Below are 14,276 nucleotides of genomic sequence, written 5' to 3' on the forward strand. Positions count from 1 at the left end.
TACTTGTTTTTTTTTTTTGGATCTTGCTTCACTACAAATAGCATTTCGCTTGGAGTTTTTAATCTGCTATATTCTTCGCCCCAATCACGAAAGTAACTAGTAGCAGAGCGTGAAATACTATTACTTTTTTATGCTACGGCTCTGCTCTGCGCTCTGTTTATGCTCAGAACTGGAGCGATAGCGAAAGAGTAATATAGCATTTTCAATCACTGGAGAAAACCATGAAAGTGTATAACATATGCACTATGTAAAGAAAAAAATATCTCTTTAATATTTATTTAATGTGTTCATCTGGTGTGTTATAGCATTTAATTAAGTTAGCTGGGCTAGTGATGCGACCCTCTGGGTATTGTTTTTTTTATTAAACCCATTGATGGGTTGCGTGTTAAATGACATTTTAATATATGTGTTTAGCCGCTCAATCATTTTATATTTGTATGTCTGTAGGTAGATATTTTATGTACCCAGCAAGCGGTTTGGAAAATTGTCCGACCACTTTTGGTATGCCAACCTGCAAAGCATATAAAAGGATCTTTGAAAATAAACTTGCAATTCATTCAGCAGCGCTATTACTGGCATGGTACTAGTTATTTGGGCTTTTATATTAATCAAATTTTATTATTTTTTTTTTTTAGAAATTTTTGATAATAATTTGTATCTTTAAGGTTATTTTAATCTACAAATCTTGGTATGAGATCATGACCAAACTTTTCAAAACAATTCAGAAATTACCTCGGATTTTCAACCACAACAGTATTTTTATTAGCTGTAATTCCTGAAATTACTATACATCGACTGCTGAGTAAAATATCACTCTATCACTGCTGCCGTTTCTAAAACTCTCTATCTTAAAAAAAATTTGAATTTGAGGAACCCCTGCCTTAGAGTTTTATTCAAAAACGCTATAATTTTGACGTGAAATATACCATTTATGAAAAAATTATGCGCTAGGTCGCTTTCGAACTCGTAATCGCAATAGGGTGATATTTCACTCAGTAGTAGATTTTGTCATGCATGAACCATCGATAGTATCGATAGCTTGTGAGCTCGTAGACTCCTTTCGATGTTGAAATTTGTTGGCTATGTGCGTTAACAATTAGCAAATACACGCATATGTACAATTAGCTATGTAAATATGTATATGCATATTAGGGTGGCCCTTATTTCCCAAAGTGTTCCGATTCTCGATTTCACCCCCTAAAAATATGCGAATAGCCTAAAAACTAGAATATACAAAGTTTTAGACCAATCGAAAAAGGGTTAGAGGTAGCGCAAAGAGCTTGAAGTCTTGAAAAATTACGAATTTTTACAATTTCTTAAATTTGGTCAACCCTACTTCATTTGTTATGGGTGAAAAGTAATTTATCGTGTTATTAGTAAGTTCTAGAGATATTTATTTGACTTTTAAATAAATCTAAAACAACAAAAATTGGTCAAATAATAATAAAGTTATAAAATAAATTACGCCTTAAACACGGTGTCATTACTTCAAGAAAGTGTATATAATGAATATACGTAAAAGAGTTTGTTTCAAATTTGTTTAATATAATTTTTTTTGAAAATACATTTTTAAAACATATACATATATCTTGTGAAACTTTAGCTGACGCGTATATAATATGATATTATTTCCTAGGATCTAATTAAGGATGATTTAGTGTGTGATTAAATTTTTTTTTTTTATAATCAGTTACAACTTGTAAAAAATATTGTTTTTCTTGTTCGTCATTTGTAAGTATTCTATTATATTCGTCTATAAGTTTTACCCCCCCCCCCCCCCCTTCTGTTGTGTCGTTAACTACTTTTATATTTATAACAGTATGCTTAGCTTTTTTATAGGTTCCTGTATCCCCACAGTATAGTGGATCTACCTCCAGAAATTGAGATGATATCCCAATCCAACCAAAAAAATAAATTGTATTTCCTGTTACAAAATGGTGTAGTTCTTTTTCTATTAATTTATTGATTTCACTGGACCTTAAGTGTAACCTCTTTAAATTTGTTGTTTCCTTGTCGCAGTTGTCTATGCTTTTGATTTTTCCACAATCTTTTTCTTCATGGTACAATAGACGTCATCATCGAATAATGCCAATGCAGTACATTTTTCAGACAGGTACCATAGGTGGTTACAAAAATTTTTTATTGCAATGTCAGATATTTTTTATTAACATTTCTGTATTTATAAATTTCTTTAATAAAAGATAAGTCTTGAAGAGCTGCTCTATGAGGATTGGTACAGTAAAACCAAAGCTTAACATAGAATTTTATAATAAACGCGCATATACTTGCTATCTAATTCTTTTCATACTCCGTTAGTTTAAACTGTTCACGAAATAAATAGATTTTTAAGCCATACATTGCCTTAGACATCCACCAAGCATGATGAGTGGGCTATGGTACACGAAACTTTATGCCATCACTTGCTCCTAGACATATAGACTTTAATTCCAATAATTCCCTATAGTCATCTCTTACTATTTTCTTTTTCAACTATTCTTTAGAGGGTTTCTTTAAATAGTATCTTTGCTATCGCTTAAAAGTAATTTCAATTCGTTATTTTGTAGCAAATCTCTAAAACTATTTTTGTCGATGTTTTTGCAATTTTCTTGAAATTTACTGGAAAATAACTCTCAGCAGAACTTCATGATGACGACAAGGTAGATACAAAAGTTTTCGCTTAAGTCTTTTTCTAATAACGTTGCCGCTCCTTTTATAACGCCTGTGTTAACCGATGTCATATCAAAACAACAGGCCACAATATCATCCTTCAGATCCCATTCAAATAACAATTCATACAACGTATCAGCTATTTCCGAGCCTGTTGCAGCATATAATTTTGGAGCTCCTATTAACTGTTCGCCATTCCTGTAAGTAACAACGATTGGAAGTCAATTCACCTTTTCACGACCTGTTATTTCTGGTAGTGGTTTTCCATCCCAATGCAAAGTGCCGCAATTTATCTATTTAAAAAAAATCTACTCTTCAAAATTTGTTCATTCAAGAGCAGTATAGTTTTAATAAGAAAACTTCAAAGAAATATTTTGTAGTTGTTTGCAATTTTAAAATATATATTTTCATTTCTTTATACTTTTTTCTTAAATTTGTTTCGACATGCTTGTTGCAAGAACAAGTTGCAGTGCAGGCTTAAATTTGTTGTGGCATCACGCATTTCGCAAGAAAATTTATAAAAAAATATGTGTATACTTTTTTAAATAAATAAACTTCAAGTTTGGCTTCAAGAGATATATGTATTTGTGTATTAAAAAGTTTATTTGAGCGTTTTTTACCCGAATACCATGATTTACTGATAAACACTTTTGCACAGACGTAAATTAAGTCTCATATTTGTTTGTCGAAAGCAATATATATTTTGCCTTGTAACTCTGTTACTGATCGACCGATTTAGAATATTGTGGCCATTTTAGAAAAGTAAGAAAATACAGATCTTACTACGGTATGGAAAGGCAGTAAATTTTCGTAGGGTTTAGAAATATGGAAGCCTGAAACAGGAAATTGTAAAAATTCATCATTTTTCAGGATTTCAAGCCCTTTGCGCTACCTCTAATCTCTTTTGATTGACTTTAAACTTAGTATATATTCGTTTTTTAGCTATTCGAATATTTTTAGGGGGTGAGATTAATAATCGAAGCGCTTTTTTTTCCTCCATACAACGAAGGGCCACCCTAATGCATATATTCAGTATGTCTAATAGAATCAGTTCGATTTGTTAATTGTTTCAATTTAACATCACGTGTTGGCGCAATGAGCGCTTCGCTCAAGAAATAGCCGCGAAAAGGGTGTGTAATTAAATTTTTTTAAGAGATTATTGGTCGCATATGAATAACCTTTTAGTGAAATGTCGGCCTTATCCTGTACCTTTATTGATGGAGAGAATTTTTGCTTTAGAAATTATGCACTGATCCGAGTGCTGACAATAACCTGCTGCCATCACTAAGCAGCTAGTAAAAGAACGTTCCCACATCACTTTACTGATGTTTGAAAAAATTACAATATTAATTCTCCAATTTCCCTGCCCATACGGCGCTTAGATTTATCATTCGACATTGGTTGGACAAATCAGCAGATACATTTTAGACTCTCTGTCCAATTTCTATAATCTTCCAATTAAAATTAGTCTAGTTTGGCATAGTTCACGATATACATATGTGGTAATGAATAAGTTACACTGTATGACAATGAAAACATACTCCTCGCGAGACTTATTTAATGTTTTAGGTCGAAATGAGTAAAAAGTAAGTATAAAAAGCAAATGTTACTACCCTACAAGACAGGTACCCGTTACCTAATCGATTACTTAATCGTTACCAATAACTTGGTCACCAATTATCGTCTTAATGACTTTTACATTGCTGTCGTGAAAAAGGTAACGCATGCGCTGTCTCAAAATAGTGTACGTGTGACTCGCTTTCTCGGTCTTACCTATTGTGTTTTCGACATTCCTTCTCGCTCGATGTTATTTACATTTTTAAGTTACTTCATTAGGTATGTTCTCGTTATCGCTAACCAAAACATATGCAACAACAACAACACGGGTAACTGGCCTATCGGTTACCCGTACCGGTTACCTTCTGTCAATTCGCTTTTTATATGAATGAAACGCGTCCCTTTTGGTTAAATAATATTTAATTATGAATAAATTATGTATACAATGGTTTTTACAAATAATTTCCTCAATTTTCTAGTAAACCTTACATATGTGCATATTTATATGTACAAACTACATATGTAAAGCCATAAACTCATTCGTAGTCGTGCACTTTCTGAAACCATTTTGAGTTTCGAAGCTCACACTGATGGTGCACAATTTTTCCTGCGCGGGTGGTGTTGTTAGTATCAGTTTGCATAGATATGAGTGTTGTAGATATAATACCGGAATATATGCAGCCCCATTTCGTGCTATCAAAGTCGATTTGCAGGTGATGTTGAGCCTTTGAACTTGACCCTTTCCCATAATATGCGTGGTAGGGCCTTATATGTGATACTAAAAAGGCCGAGGGACAGTTGTCGCAGTTTTCTTGTAGTTTGAGCAAATGTACGTTCTTCTTACAGCCACAGCTGGAATATTGCTATGCCCACATCGTCAAATCGAATTACCTAGAATGAAAAAGAAACGAATGTCAGTAAGGATAGATAATAAGTTTTTAATATAACCGGAAGTGCTTAATAAATACAAGATACTCAAGGGGATTTCAGATAACCAGAATCAGGACCTGTAAAGTAAATTCAAGTGAACCTCCACCATGCCAAGGCATCTTCCGGTAGCGCGGGTACCCGAAGATTATAACAAGGGATAATTGATAGATGTTGGGGTAATAGATAGTAAATTAGGCGTGCTACAAAAACAAAAACGAATAAATGCAGATGACTGTTTAATCCATTATGCGAAGTTCTTTGAATGGATGTGCAAATTGAAACGGGCAAAGTACTGCTAAAACTGCTTTCCCCGAGTAACCCGGGAACGAATTGATATGACTACGTCTATTCTTCTTTAGCAGCAGTGCCGAGCACCAATTCCCTTTTGGACAGGAAAGTAAACGTTTGGTTGTCTGCAAGTTTATCATATGCCAGTACAGAACATACTCGTTTGCTGGATCTGAGCAGTACATCTAATTTTCCCAGATTTTCTGGGCTCAGCGAGGATATCCTCCTGAATGGTGCATGTGTACCCTACTGCCTTGCCTGGCCGCTCACCCAACAACACCAGGCACGACGGAACTTGCCTTGCGACACCCAAAGTACTTCTCATGGCTCCAGCGGGTTAGTGGGCTTAGAGTATACCCGTGGTAGCTATGCCTGTCGTAAGAGGCGACTAAAATACCAAATTGATTCAAGGGGTTTTGTAGCGCAATCCTTTCAATGGGTTGCCAGCGCAATATATAGCCTTTCCAACCCAATTGTCAACGTCACCTACCCGTGGTGAATCCTGTTTCTTTAACTGTTCCTTATGGATCTACATTTGAAGGCGCTTAGTTAGCTGACATCGCTTACTTAACCGGTAGATTCTAAAGTAAAAACCAAAACACAAAATATAGGTTAGGTTGAAGTGGCCGGTTCATGAGGATCTCACATAGACTGAATGAGTCCGTAGTGTTACCAGAAGTTTGTTTTAACGACCAAGCTGAAAACCCTATCAAGAACCAGGACCTATGTTATAAAAAAACTCCGTCCTCTTGACAAATACTAGAAGCTTCCTAGGACTTAAGCCACTTGCTGCTACTAGATCTGACAGCTTTATCACTCCTAATAGCTGGAGCCTTAGCCTGGCAAGCGCAGGACGATATTTCTCAGGGGCCCGCGATTTAGAGGTACTAAGACATTTTTTTTAATTCAGGAGAGTATTTAGTTGTTCCATGTGGAAATTTTAAGCCGAATTTCAAAAGCAGCGAATATTGATAATGATTTTTTACCTGGTCCCTCGAACAGTGAGGAGACAATAAAAACATCAAACAAAAATATATGTTTACATGAATCCGAAATCGTAAAGTTTTCGTGGTAACATTGATGAAGATTCATTTTCAAAAAGCCTTCCAACAATACCACCAATTCTGTATCAAAGTCTAGATTATTTAAACGACTTCGATATCGATCTGAAGAAGTCAACGAAATAATTCGTCGAGGTCATCAAAAGTGCCCTGTTATTTTTCCACGTGATTGTCATGACGAGGCATTTCCTACCTCGTTGTTAAACAGAATCTTGCCAAATGGAGAGAAAGTGGAGCGTCACTGGTTGGTGTGGAGTGCCAGTATCAATGCTTTTTATTGCCTACCATGTCGTCTGTTAAGCACCAATACTTTAAATCGACCTAAAATTTGTTGTCCTGGCGAATATTCGAAATTCCAGGTATGGAAGAAGCTATACGCTAAACTGCCATCACACGAAAATACTGAAGATCACATTAAATGTTATATTCAATGGCGATCTTTACAAAACCTAATTCGAAAGGAGGCTACAATTGATACACTTATCAATGAACAGCTAATCACTGAAACTCAAGTGGAAAGACATTTTATATAGAATTTTGGACACTATTTTTTTTTTTAAAAAGCTAAAGGATGGACATTTTTTGGGCATCTAAGATCTCATAAGCCATTATGATCCGATACTTAGAGATCATTTGGAGAAAGTTTGGATTTCACAATAGCAGCACAAACGTTTACAAGTTCACTATCTTACCCCAGACATTCAGAACGAGTTTATAGAAATTTGTGCAAAGCATGTGAGGGAAACTATATTAGATCAAGGCAAGAAAGCTAAGTATTTTGCTATTATCGTTGATGCTATGCTTGATGCTAGTCACGTTGGATACGTTCATTTTGCGCTCACTCCATTTCAATTCGAAAGCAACAAATTTACAATTCCAGAACAGATTTTGGCTTTTGTGAATTGTAACCAAAAAACTGCTCAGAAAATCGCTGATCTAATTTGCCATACATGATTGAAGATTGTCGTGCACAAGGGTACGATAACGGCGCCAATATGAAAGGAGCTTACAACGGAGCACTACGTCACATTCTCGACAAAAACTCGAATGCTGATTACTCGCCTTGTGCAACCCGCAGCTATGATAGCGTTTTCTTTTCTGGATAAAGTGTTACGCAAGCGTTGTTGTTCTATTCTAAAAAACAGGCAACGCCTTTACGGGGTATTTCGTTCTTTTGTGAAAATGCTTGCCTGCTCGCAACGCAAAAGCGTTACACTTTTACCCTGTATAAAATGGCGGTGTGGCAGTACAACTTTGTGAAACTCTCAATTCGCTCTTAAGTTCCACATATACTCTGTTAATATGAGTGAATTTTGTGAGTTGAAATGTTCTTTGTATGCACTATAAATGTTGACCATTTTCTGGGGCAGGAGTAACTCTATTGTTGTTGTTGTTGTTGTTGTAGCGATAAGGTTGCTCCCCGAAGGCTTTGAGGAGTATTATCGATGTGATGGTCCTTTGCCGGATACAGATCCGGTACGCTTCGGTACCACAGCATCATTAAGGTGCTAGCCCGACCATCTCGGGAACGATTTATGTGACCACATTAAACCTTCAGGCCATCCCCTCCCTCCCCATCCCAAAAAAATTTTGCAGCGAAAAAAGCAAGTAAAGCCACTCTTTGATATCCGAACATTCTATATTGAATAATTAAAATTTATAATCATTAAATTTATCAGAAATGTATGAAAATGTTACCAAATAACTAGAAAATATTATTTGAAATAATATGTGGCTGTTAAAAGAGAATTTTATTTCTACGTTACAATAAAATAAAACAAATAGTAAATATTCTGTGTTAATTTTATTGTCAGCTCTTAGCCAAAAATCATTTAGTTGATGTGGCAAAAATTTTTTTTGATGTAATCCATCAATAATGATTTATGAATGAAACGTCATTAATTCACGTTAATCAAATGTATTAGTGGATTTTTTATAGGGGGCCCGTAAATTTTTTTAGTCCCGGGCCCGGATTTTCTCTCTACGGCCCTGGTTCGAAGACACCAGAGGGGATTGAAGCCAGAGTCTCCGGACCCAGAGCCAAAATATCAGTACCTCTAAAAGCACATACGAGCAGCTTTCAAGCGGAAGTATTCGCCATATGTTGGTGCGCTAAGCTGAACCTTCAGCGCTGATACTCCAATGAAATAATTGCAATACTCAGTCAGACAGTCAGGCCCCACTAAAGGCAATAGTGGCGTTAGAAATAAAGTCAGCACTGGTCCTTGGGTGCACAACGTAGTACTGTTGCACTGGGTCCCAGACCACAGGGGAGTACAGGGTAATGAGCAGGCGGACTCTAGTGTTTAGTTTGTTGCGTCCCTCCCACAAATTATCATCCTCCCAGCAGGTCCATGCAGCGGGTCTGCGCCATACTCTCCTCCTCCGGGAAGGTATCGAACCCAATCCGTGTCCTTCTCCTGACCCCGGTCATGAGAAATTGTTTTGCTGCGTTTGCCGGAAAAGAATCTTTTTAGGACGGTCATACTCTTGTCAGTGTGTCACGTGCAAGGGATGGTTGCATCGGACAGGTTGCTCTGGGCTTGATCCCAAAACCCGACGTCCTCGTAACTTTTACAAATCTTTTGTGGCTACTTGTTGTTCACGCCCTCATTACATTATGAGAAAATACGGCACCTGAGAACACAGCCGTATGAAGCTGAAAAACACAAGCAGGTCCTGAGTGAACTCCACAAACAGGCGTCGGACCTCTATTCCAGGAATTGCCCGGTGAATACTGTACTCAAAGAAAAAAACTAGCACAGTAGGAACGCACTCTCCCTAAGGAAACGGGAGTCACTCTAGCCCAACTTCGATCTGGATACTGTAACAGGTTAAACTCTTACCTATCCAGAATCAACCCCGACATACAAAACATATGTCCTGCTTATAATGTGTCCCCACATGATACCAGCCATCTCTTTAGCTGTATTGTGGAATCAACGCCTCTAACACTCCTGTTGAAACTTTCTGTTTCCTTGGACTCCCGTTAGAGGACATTGATGACAATTTGTGATCTGTCGCACCTATTGGATGGGACGAAGCACTGCTACAACAAGAGCAGGCGGACAACCCGGAAAGAGAGGCAGGAACTGCATGACCCAGCGATCCCGAGCCGTTCCTGTCAGTTGGCTCACAGGGGCATTTATTAGGAGAAGGGGGGGGGGGGGGGGGGAGAGAGAAGAACACTGGAGCAATACGCCAGGTTTGAGACAATCTAAGTTACTGTTAGGAAGTTATAGCACAAGTCGCTACAGGGCAATAATAGACCTATCGAAAGATAACCGAAGAATCCCAAAAGCTATTCTTACAGGGCATTATAGACTGAGCAGCCGTATGCAGAAAGTGGGCATACTATCGAATAACACTTGCCGATTTTGTGATCGATCAGCAGACGTCGGACCATATCCTCCAAGAATACGAAGCAATCTCAAAACGTAGGGCTAAGTTTATGGGCTCACCATGGCCAGTGCATTCCCACATTTAATCCCTCAAGCCAAGAACTCTGCTAGGGTTCATCAAAGAAGTCGGCTACGATGAGATGCTGTGAAGGAGATGTGCAAGTCACTGTGCAATCCTCAATAAATTATCTATCTACGTTCCGGTAACAAGCACCATTGAGGTACTAACCCAACCATCTCCGGACCTATTGATATGACTACATTGAACCTTCTAGGGATTGAATATTAATAATGACCGCAATGCGAAAGTCTACTAAAATTTACCATTCTCCATAGAATGCTACATATATAACTTCCCAGGTTTTGAATCAGTAATGAAAAGAGCAAAATTTACTAAAATTTTAACTGGTTGTGGGTAAGGTGTTGATGTCCTCTCTTAACGCAATGTAATGGCAACGGCGACGCAGGGAAAATAATAAAAATCCTATAAATCTACTGATCATAATTAATTAATCCCTCCCTTTCTATGCAGTTGTATGCATACATACATATGGGTTTTGTTCTCCAAACGCTATTTAAAGAAATCAATTGGTATTTACATGAACTTCAAACTCTTTGGTATTTGCCTTCTTCAGTTGATTATCAACAAAAGCATGACAAATTATCACTAACAAATTCATACATGTTGTTTATATATTTAATATGGTAGGCAATTTACTTACCTTTTCTGGTGCGATGATCCTGGACATTCGGGCCTGACTAGACGAGATTTATTTTGCTTTAACATAGCGTGCTTAACGCGAACCATATCATGTTATGGCACAATTTCGATTATGCAACCAATCAAAGAAATGTCGTGCTTGTAATACTGCTATGATAGCAGCAGCAGCTCCCGGTGGCGGCACATAAACAACAGTTGCATGCGGATCAGTTGCATTTTTTGCTTCGGCTACCTATTCAATTTTAATTCACATTACATTATCTACTATTGCAATTTTTAATCAATACAAATCAATATAAATTACCGAAGCAAATACTGGCAAACCAAGATGCGTAGTTCCACCCTTTTTTGGGAAAATACATCCAACCAATTTTGTACCGTATTCCAAAGCATGTTGGTTGTGGAAAGTACCTTGTTTACCGGTAAATCCTTGGCAAATGACACGTGAATCTGCATTTAATTGTAGGTTTCTTGTTGTTTTGGCATATCCTGAGCTGAAACGCACCCCGGCAGAGATGATATATATTAGAATAATATAACATTTTTTTTATTATTTAAAAATACACATACGTATGAATGAAAAGCAGAGAGTAAATAATGTTGCTTTGGTTGTAGCGATTAGGACACTCCCCGGGAGCGATTTAGTATGACCACCTGAAACCTTCTAGGCCATCCCTTCGATTCTATACAACTTTCAGATTCTAAAAACGGATCTCGACACGCGTCTTTTGATACCACCTTTGTTTAGGTTGTGCACTGTCTTGAAAACGTTACCTTTTTTGGTTTTGGAAATCGAATCTTCCAATTCCAATTGGTGGCAAGAGGACTTGGCTGCCTCTAGTTAATGCGCCATGTTAATTTAGAAGTGCCTAAACAGCTAACACACGTCACACCTAAAAGCCCGTAGCACAAGCACTTTTTTAGTTTATTAGTTTAATTACCACAATTATAGTTTTTCATCATTTTAAAATGTTTCCCGGAATAAATTATAAATTGTCGTATTAAGATGACGCTGTCATTTCGATGACAGCAAGAAACGTCGATGTGTTAGTGGAGAGCGAAAAAAGCTTTGAATGTGTGGGTGAACTAGTTACCTCCGTCTTGTAGGGATGTTACTTTTTCTCTTCTGGAATGTATAATTTTGACACTTACAACGTTATTCACGGCTATGCTTTACATTTTCAATTGTATGCAAAACTATACGTCATGTAGGAAATTCGCACCCCATTCAATGTTCTTTTAAGTGCCTCAAGTGATTCTTAATCACAGAACCAGGGCCGGGGAGAGGGGGAGGGGGGGGGGGGGGGGGAGGCGACAGCCAGGGCAATTGCCCTGGCGCCAGGAAGGTATTTGGGGGCCCCGCAAGGCAAAGCAGTATTGGCAGTACTCTAACTAGGATTTCATAGATACATACATATTTTGTTGCCACAAAAAATTGTCTTAAAATTGAAAATCACTTAACTAAAATCATGAGCATCCGATCAAATACTATGGGGCATAGTCATAGTCGGAAATAAAATGTGATTTTAAGTTAGATAAACGGTTTTGACACAATTTTATAAGCGCTATCTGTCAAATATGCTTAAACTAACTTAAAATCACATTTTATTTCGACTTCCCAACGACCTAAGCGGTCGCTATTTCCTTCAAATCATACTCCATACTACTCTAAAAAAAACGGAGAAAAAGTAAAGCGTGATTGGCTCTTTTGGAGTGCAACAAAAGAAGCGCATTTTTGTTTTCCATGCCGGCTTTTCAGCAAAATTTCCGAAAATACCCGACCAGATTTGACAAAGGTTATTCTAAAGAAAACGGTTGGAAGAGGTTACACGACAGAACTCCTGAACATGAAAATAGTGAAAATCATATAACTTGCTATATAGAGTGGCGCCAATATGAAATGAGAATTCGAAATGCAAGTTCAGTGGATTTTGAATGAGTTCATAGAAATCTGTGCAAGTCAAGTAATTAGAAAGATAGAAAGCGAGAGAAATTCCATCAAGTATTACACAGTAATAGTGGATGCAACCCCTGATTCGGCGCATATTGAGAAGAGTTTGTCGATTGTAACGCAAAAACAGGAGAAGCTATCGCTGAGCTGATTCGCAGCACTCTAAAAAAGCACAATATTCCACTGGATGACTTCAGTGGGGAAGGGTATGATAATGGCAGTAATATGAGCGGTCATTATAAGGAGCGCAGAGTCATATCTTGAGAGATAACTCCCTGGCAATATTTGCACCTTGTGCTTGTTATAGTTTAAATTTATGTGGAGTGCAAGCTGCTGAATGTTGTGCAGAAGTCTCACAATTTTCGATATTATGCAGAAATTTTATAATATCTTTAGCGCAAGCCCTCAGATATGGGAAATTCTCAAGCATGTCACAAACACGATGGTCTGCTCATGTGGATAGTGTGAAACCTTTCGCAACTCACATTCCCCAAATATTGAAAGCTATTGATGAAATCAAGCTTTTGAATCTGAGTTCAGAAACAGTAACGGATTTGAAAGGTATTGAAGCATATATGGGGAAATTTGAGTGTATCCTCTTAGCCTACATTTGGCTCAAAGTGTTGATGGTAATCAACCATCGAAATCTGGTACTGCAAGCTAGAAATGCCACACTGGATATGGAAACAGAAAATATACGTAGCCTGATTGATGAGTTGAAGAAGTTCAGGGATCAATGGTCGATCATATTTTAAGAATGTAAGGTTCTGGCAGGAAGTATAGGAGTTGTGAATACCTTCGCAGAGAAAAGAAGCAAGATAAGAAAGTGCCAGTTCGATGAATTACCTGGCGAATCACCTGAGTGTGATTCCGAAACTCAATTCAAACAGCAAGTTTTTTACCTTCTTTTGGACTGCTTGATTGGTAACATGACAAGACGTTTCGAAGCCGTAAATGACATTGCGATTAAATTTAGTTTTTTGTGGAAGTATGAGGATCTGACGGAAGAAGAGCTCAGAGAAAAGGCAGCGGCATTCTGCACGATTTATGGTGTCGATATTTCTACGGATCTAATAGATGCCATCCACTTAGCAAATTTGGGATGTGATTCGCTGCTACCATATCAACTTCTGAACAAATTTCATGACTTCAAGATGGAAGTATTATTTCCGAACATCTGCATAGCATTAAGAATATTTTGCACACTTCCAGTCAGTGTGGCTGAAGGGGAGCGTTCTTTTAGTTTATTGTCCCGCGTGAATAATTTTTTACGTTCTACTATGAGCCAAAATCGCTTGACAAGCCTTGGAACATTGGCGTTGGAGTCCAGCCTTGCTCGAAGCATTAGCTTTGAATAGGTAATTTTCATATTTGCAGACCAAAAAGCACGGAAGGTTTTCCTTGGCTGATTCAAGCTCTTAAAATGTGCATACATATTTAGAAAAAGTTAATGTAAGTAAATCAAACAATGAAATCTAACATTTCATTTATGTAAGTGCTCCAGTAAATCTTATTTTATATGAAATAAAACTGACAATGTGAATTGAAAAATTTATGTATGTTATGTTATTTTTTTACTGGATTGAGTTTATTTTTTAGGGGGCCCGTAAACGTGAACTGTCCCAGGAGCCCGGCTCGGCTCTGTGCGGCCCTGCATAGAACTGTTTGAGACGTTTCGGCTGCTGAATGTTTTTATTACT

The 14,276-nt window shown here is 37.5% G+C and overlaps 1 protein-coding gene and 1 long non-coding RNA gene across 5 annotated transcripts in view; one reads left to right on the top strand and one right to left on the bottom strand.

The window, feature by feature from the left end:
- LOC137237871 (uncharacterized) overlaps nucleotides 1-14,276 on the top strand; it is an 80,804-nt gene that overhangs the window by 32,841 nt on the left and 33,687 nt on the right. The gene's annotated exons all lie outside the window — the stretch shown is intronic.
- On the bottom strand, nucleotides 4,891-11,585 carry LOC137244345 (uncharacterized). Of its 3 annotated transcripts, none has more exons than XR_010950920.1 (4): nucleotides 11,567-11,585; nucleotides 10,930-11,119; nucleotides 10,627-10,857; nucleotides 4,891-5,115 (listed from the first exon to the last, which is right to left on the bottom strand). It is a non-coding gene; the product is annotated as an uncharacterized lncRNA (long non-coding RNA). The 3 variants fall into 3 exon arrangements; XR_010950916.1 differs by lacking the exon at nucleotides 11,567-11,585 and adding an exon at nucleotides 11,400-11,541; XR_010950914.1 differs by lacking the exon at nucleotides 11,567-11,585 and adding an exon at nucleotides 11,196-11,271.

Source organism: Eurosta solidaginis, chromosome 1, assembly GCF_040869045.1.
Source record: "Eurosta solidaginis isolate ZX-2024a chromosome 1, ASM4086904v1, whole genome shotgun sequence".
In the NCBI taxonomy this organism is placed as follows: domain Eukaryota; kingdom Metazoa; phylum Arthropoda; class Insecta; order Diptera; family Tephritidae; genus Eurosta; species Eurosta solidaginis.